Source organism: Helianthus annuus, chromosome 11 (assembly GCF_002127325.2).
Source record: "Helianthus annuus cultivar XRQ/B chromosome 11, HanXRQr2.0-SUNRISE, whole genome shotgun sequence".
In the NCBI taxonomy this organism is placed as follows: Eukaryota; Viridiplantae; Streptophyta; class Magnoliopsida; order Asterales; family Asteraceae; genus Helianthus; species Helianthus annuus.
This window is the reverse complement of record NC_035443.2, coordinates 108,575,329-108,582,763: the sequence shown is the minus strand read 5'-3', so window position 1 is coordinate 108,582,763 and position 7,435 is coordinate 108,575,329. Positions and strand designations below refer to the sequence as shown.

At 40.0% G+C, this 7,435-nt stretch overlaps 1 long non-coding RNA gene across 1 annotated transcript; it reads left to right on the top strand.

Moving 5' to 3' along the window:
* Positions 1-770: 770 nt before the first annotated feature.
* Positions 771-2,268, top strand: LOC110892068. Its single transcript, XR_002565804.2, has 3 exons — positions 771-898; positions 1,523-1,610; positions 2,186-2,268. It is a non-coding gene; the product is annotated as an uncharacterized LOC110892068 (long non-coding RNA).
* Positions 2,269-7,435: the final 5,167 nt, after the last annotated feature.

The window sequence follows — 7,435 nt, the reverse complement described above, 5'->3', positions numbered from 1 at the left end:
ATTATATTCGTTGTAAACGGATCATACGAATGTATGTATTATTACAAGTTTGAAGAAGTATGCATATTGACTTGTTACTAACGGGTAAAAAGGATATGTGACAGTATGGACTATTGTAATGAGTACTTGTGCGATGAAAGCAAGAGTGGCATGTCCAACATGATTTATGAATAAAAGTAGAAATAATCGAGTTGTTATGGAGAAAGTAAGGATAGGACGTGCGGTTATATTTGTTCATGAATGAGGCATTTTTATAAAGTATGAGTGCATTCTTGTCATGGTATGTATTTTGAATGAAATGAATGAATAAGCCAAGTAGTGATGATCATCACTAGGGGACTAACATAAGGCAAGAATTCGAGATCTCTAGATACGTATATTTTAGAGTTGTGCGAAATAGAAAGGATTGGTATCAACCGGTCAGTTAAGGACTATGGTCCCGTGGAAATGAGCAAGGTTTCGAGGACGAAACCTCTTTTAAGGGGGGTAGATTTGTAACACCCCAAAAATGGGTTTGGTAATTTAAACTCGGGTAATATAAAGGAACGGGTAAAAATACTGTTAGGAGTAAAAGGGAACCCGTAAATGAATATTTACTAGGGATAATTAACCTAGTTGAATATTAGTATCGTTGGTATTAAACGAAGGATTGTAGCCTTATTTAATTAAAACGAAACATGAGGGACCAAAGTGAACAACTTGAAAGTTGTTCTATTAAAAGAAAACAACACACACAGACACACACATCGTGTGTGTGTGTGTTCGTGAACGAGCAGGAAGGCTCCCATGGAGCCAAAAACCCTAAACTTCATCAAGTTCTTCAAATTGAAAGACTAAACGAGGCCCAAATTCACAACCAAACATAAATTAACGATCACCTTCACAAGGGGATCACAAGGTATGTCATAAAACTCAGATTTGATGATCTTGTTTGAAGTGGGTTATGATCAATCCATGAAATTGTATGAATTTAAGCATGTAGAGGTGTTAGAAACACCAAATAGAACTTGTGTTATGAATAATTTCAAGTAATTGGGTGATTTAGAATGAAACCCATTGCATGAGTGTGAAGATGATGATCATGATGAACTTGAAGATGCTATAGTGTAATCTTGTGTTGTATAAGGTGTTGTATGATAGACTAAGATAGTTAAACTTGAAGTGAAATTTATGATTATGAGATTTTGTTTGAATGTGATAGTTCATAAGATGAAATAAGGAAGAACATGCTTAAAGAACTTGTACATTATGCTTAGGAAGTAGTACGCACGCCAAGTGTTTGATAAAATGTCTAAAAGACAATAATAAGTGAAATTGTATGCAAGTAATGGGTAAATATATATAGTTCATGTGAAGATTATGTAGGAATGATGTCGAGTATGCTTTATGCTTGTTTAAATGGATTAATGATGTTGAGTATGCTTTATGTAGGTCGTATGTTAGATGTGAATTTGATATGGTTGTTCATAAGTATAAGCATATATGCTAATAAGAATGTGAATGTAATGACATGAGTGTATAGGAATCATGTCAAGATGGATGGGAGCGTTGAAGGCTAACGGGCTACGAATACTCAATCAAATAAGCGAACGCAAATACGGGCGCGCAAGGTAAGTGAACTCCGAACTTACCCCTCTTTGTTTGGTAAGGTAATTATGAAATATGGTAATTATTGAATGTACTGTAAGAAGATATGAATTAATGATTATTACTAAGTTAAGTTTTAGTGGTAATGGGTTGAAAGTAGTTAAGAAAGGGATTCGATTAAGTTTGGGTAAGAAAGGGGAACTTACATAATGAATTATGCATAAAGTCGAATTAAAGAGTTATACATGTAGGATGTAAATTGCAAGTATGTGTATGGATAGAAATTGAATGCATGTTTGAGTGGGTATTTAATTATATGCTTGAATGAATAAGTCGAGTTATGGGTATTTGAGGACATGTTCATATGAAGGGAAGCTAATGATACTAACCGTTTTCCTATTATGAATTAATGTGAAGTATAGGCACGTAATTATGGAAGAGAAGGTTGACTCCGCAATCCGATGCGAGTGATCGAATGGATGGATGATGGGCTAGTATAAGAGAAAGCATGATATGTTGACGCTTTATTATGCATGTGTTAAGATTATTTGTATTATGTCACCGGTTCTAATGATGTGATTGAATGTGGTGACTGCAGGCTGTACAGGATTATGGAAATTTCATCAAGAAGTGTACGCGGTCGAAGATCGAGTCAAGTCATGGATTGTACGTGGGTGTGTACGTGGTCACTTAATTTGATATATGTATGTTAGTTTTCATTAATTTATAAAAAGAGTTTAGTGTATTTAAGTGAATTGAAGAGTATCATGAAAGAAATTTTACATATGCGTTTTCCGTTGTGAATCTTAGGTTAAAATGTGTTAGGGTGTTACACAAAACATTCACGATCCTTGTCCACAACAACCGCGCCTCCCTGTGCAAACTCCAAGTGTACCTAACGACCTGTAAGGCATGTAACAGAGAGTCAACAACTAGTTGAGTGAGTTCACAGTGGGTTGTTTAGTAATAGTGTTCTTTTCGTAAATCGTTTGTTTGTTTAGTAACCCATGTATCGTTTATAATTACATCGCGGCGCTCCATGCATGTTTGCTAAGATTAGTGGGGGTTTCCCATGTATGTTTAGACTAGTTATATTTGTATCGCGGCCCTCCAAGCATGTGTGCGAAGTTTAGTATCAGTATCGCGGCCATTCCAGGCATGTGTGCGAAGTTTAGTATCAGTATCGCGGCCATTCCAGGCATGTGTGCGAAGTTCAGTAATAGTATCGCGGCCATTCCAGGCATGTGTGCGAAGAGTAGTGGGGGCTTCCCCATGTATCACTAGTCTAGCAGTATCTATATGTGACCTTTCCCAACCGAGGTCAGTGATCCGTAATTCCCAATAACAATGTACGTGCAATTAACCATTCAATCCCATTCCCTACCCCGGGAATCCCATGCCTTGGTAAGAGTGTGAACTCACCTCGATTTGCTCGACAGATAGTTTACTTGTTTAACAGTTTTAATCAACCACGTCCTATTTATGGTTACGAAGTTTTAATCAGATTCGCATACAAGTATTTCACGTATTGGCAAACATTACAAATCAAGTAGAATACAAGGTACACACATCACATGAGTACACATACGGTGTATATAATTAACAATAGTTTAGATAGCCAAATGTATAACACAAAGTGTGTGGACTAACTAGTTTATTACCCAATACAGGAGTGTTCGGCATAGTCTATAGTGTGCGGTCTAGCAATTATAACCAGCATTGACATGCATATATATTATATTTACAAATATGGCCAACACATACAACAGACTCGAAGAGTGCGAATTAATGGTTCGATGATCACACACATCAAGAGATTCACGTGCAAAGGGATGAGCACATCATCGATCATATATTACTACACGCATATATATACAAAAGAATGGGATTTATTGTGATCACAAAAGTCAAACAGTTTTACATATCAAACCTCAATTATTTACTAGCAACTAATCACCATATAACAACATCACATAATCCAACTGTTACATCAAACTTCATCATCGACATTAAGGAACGCTAACAGATTTCAACCAATCTAAATATATTATAACAAGTGTATTCATTTAGTAATCATATTAACATTTAGACCAAGTACCAGCCATATCATTGAGTAACAATCATGATTGCCCAGTATGTGTGGTTTGCTAATACCCCTAGTCGTTACCGAACCGTTAGCGTATAATAATTACTCAAATCAAATCAACACAATCTAATAGATAACAAAACTGTTTTTTTTTTCGGTTTACCCTAACAGTCGTTTACAACTTTATACATGGATCAATCATGTTCAATTCACTTTGCAACTAATATCCTAATTCATGGTTTAATCCTACGTATGCACTTACACTCAACACCTCATGCACCACTAGAAACAATCACAAATAATAATATTAATATACCAACCGATTGCATGAACCACTAGAAACAATCAAAAAAATGACAATAAGAATATACTAACCAATCGCTAGGCTGAGGGATAATCAATTACTTCAAAGAAAAGAGCCGCCGTCGTTCGTGAGTGGGGGAGGAGTTTAGCGTTTGAAATATTTTGCAAAGTGGTTGAGTGTATCCCTTTTCATACATTCACGCATGCAAAAATAAAAAGAAGATGGGTTGGGGTCGGCTTGGTTTGGGCTTAATAAACATGGGCCGGACTAACAATAATAAGAGGGGTGTGGCCTTAGGCCCAAGTGTATGGCTCGGGTTTGAGGTGCGGCCCATTAACGTTACTCATGTACATATAACATCCAGCATATTCGGTTCCTAAACTTTCATATCAACCAAATGTAACCACACTTCCAATTATTCATAAATCGTACACAATTAAAACGAAATAATTATTTAAATGGTTCATTCCTTCAGTACACACATGTCAAACAATCATCTCGAATTATAATCCAGTGTACAGTTACAAGTCAAACAATCAAGCAACTAAATAGTCAATGTGCAATTAATGCAAATATGGAATCGTGGAAACTCGAGTTGTCACATTATCCCCAACTTGAAAGAAATTTCGTCCCGAAATTTAGCATGCGGTTACTGAGGAAGCTAGTTAAGTTGTATCGTTTACTGGTTTTCCTGGGGTGTCACATCATCCCCCCGTTGATTTAGAATTTCGTCCCGAAATTCTGTAGTAGCTTCAGCCTCAGTAGTAGTTGCATTGTTCTGGAATAACTGGGGATACTTGAGTTCCATTTGGTCGTCTCATTCCCAGGTAAACTCTGGGCCACGACGGGAGTTCCAACGAACTCGAACAAGAGGTATTCTGGTGTTCTTGAGGACCTTAACATCCCGGTCCGTGATTTCAATAGATTCCTCGACGAATCGCAACTGTTCGTCGATAGTGAGTTCCTTCAAAGTAACTATGAGAGTCTCATCTGACAGACACTTCTTCAGATTTGACACGTGGAAAACGTTGTGAACTGCACCGAGTTCTGCTGGTAGGTTCAGTCTGTAGGCCACTTTGCCCATTCTTTCTATGATTTCGAACGGTCCGACCTACCGCGGATTGAGTTTGCCTTGTTTGCCAAAACGAACTACACCCTTCCAGGGTGAGACTTTGAGTAGCACTCGATCCCCAACTTGGAACTCTAGTGGTTTTCCTGCACTTATAAGCGTAGCTTTTCTGACGGTCACGAGCTGCCGCCATGCGTTGTCGTATCTGTGCAATCGGTTCAGTTGCATCAACTACCATTTCTGGACCTGTGATCTGACTATCACCCACCTCTGCCCAACAAAGAGGTGATCGGCATTTACGCCCGTACAATGCCTCGAATGGAGTGGCTTGGATGCTGGTGTGGTAACTGTTGTTGTACGAAAACTCCACTAACGGGAGATGTTTTTCCCAGTTGTTGCCGAAGTCGATATCACATGCCCGAAGCATGTCTTCTAGAGTCTGGATAGTGCGCTCAGACTGCCCATCCGTCTGAGGGTGATAAGCTGTGCTCATGTCTAATCGAGAGCCAAAATATTTGTGCAACGCTTGCCACAGTTCTGAAGTAAATCGTGCATCACGATCTGAGATAATAGAGGTTGGCACTCCGTGCCTAGAAACCACTTCTTTCAAGTAGATGTATGCTAAGGTAGAGAACTTGTCTGTTTCCTTAATAGCCAGGAAGTGTGCAGACTTTGTGAGTTGATCCACGATCACCCAAATAGTATCGTTATCACGCTGAGATCGAGGCAGACCAATAACAAAATCTATGGAAATTTCCTCCCATTTCCATTGTGGTATCCTTGGTTGCTGAAGTAGGCCTGGTTTCTGATATTCCGTTTTGACTCTCGCACAAGTCAAGCATTTGCCGACGTAAGTTGCGATGTGGGCTTTCATGCTAGGCCACCAATACGTAGTTCTGATATCGTGGTACATCTTATCCGAACCAGGATGTACCGAGTAGCGGGACTTGTGTGCTTCATCCATTACACGTTCTCGTAAACCGCCATATAGTGGAACCCAAATACGCCCCGTTACATAGTAGGCGCCGTCTTCCTTTTGTTCTAATCGTTGCCTTGAGCCGCGCAAGGCTTCAGCCCTGACATTTTCTGTCTTTAATGCTTCTACCTGAGCATCTCGTATCTGTGCAGGAAGACTGGATTGGATAGTGAGTTGCAATTCTCGTACGCGTCTAGGCGTAGTGTCTTTCCGACTGAGGGCGTCAGCCACAACATTGGCTTTGCCTGGATGGTACTTGATGGCGCATTCGTAATCATTCAGTAGTTCAACCCATCGACGTTGACGCATGTTCAATTCCTTCTGCTTGAAGATATGCTCGAGACTCCTGTGATCGGTGTAGATAGTGCACTTGGTACCGTACAGGTAGTGTCGCCATATCTTGAGCGCGAAAACGACAGCTCCCAGCTCTAAATCGTGTCTAGTATAGTTCCGTTCGTGGATCTTAGATTGGCGTGAAGCGTAAGCAATAACTTTATCCCGTTGCATCAACACACATCCAAGACCCTGAATGGATGCGTCGCAATAAACCACAAAATCGTCCGTGCCCTCTGGCAATGAAAGGATAGATGCGCTACAAAGCCTATCTTTCTGGTGCTGAAAAGCGGTTTCCTGAGTACTACCCCAACGGTAGGTAACACCTTTCTGTGTCAGTAGTGTAAGCGGCTGTGCAATCTTTGAGAAGTCTTTAATGAACCGTCTGTAATAACCCGCCAAACCCAAGAATTGGCGTATTTCCGTTGGTGTGCGCGGTGCAGGCCAGTTCTTAATCGGGTCTACCTTGGATGGATCCACGTGAATCCCATCCTTGTTTACCACGTGGCCTAGAAAATGGACTTCACGAAGCCAGAAGTCGCATTTGGAAAACTTAGCATAAAGTTGCTCTGTTCGAAGGAGTTCCAATATAAGTCGCATATGCTGCTCGTGTTCCTCCTGACTCTTGGGGTAGGTTAGAATGTCGTCGATGAGAGTAGGTGATGCATTCATCTGGTTAGACTAAGTTCGAACGTCGAGTCTGAGAAATTCATATCGGTCGTAACAAGTTCAAAGATCAGTACTTATGGTATCATCACATGTGTAGCCCAAATATTCATAGAGTGTAACTTGTCCAAGAAAGTGTCCGCGGGGATTGTCGTTAGGATCACTGAATCCCAAAAGTATATCATGCATTGGTGTGGCAACCTAAGAAAGAGTAGTCTCATTCGGTGGGTAAGCGTTTAAGAATCCACAGCAAGGGTTTACTCGACATTGAAGGTACAGCTGGCTGCACGCCAGTTTGGTATAGTTAAGATAAAGTATGTCGTTGACTACATATTGTTGTCACAGGGTTAAATCAATCAGAACAAGAACTTAACATAGCAGCATGGTTATCGTACAATCGTGTAGCGTTAAGTT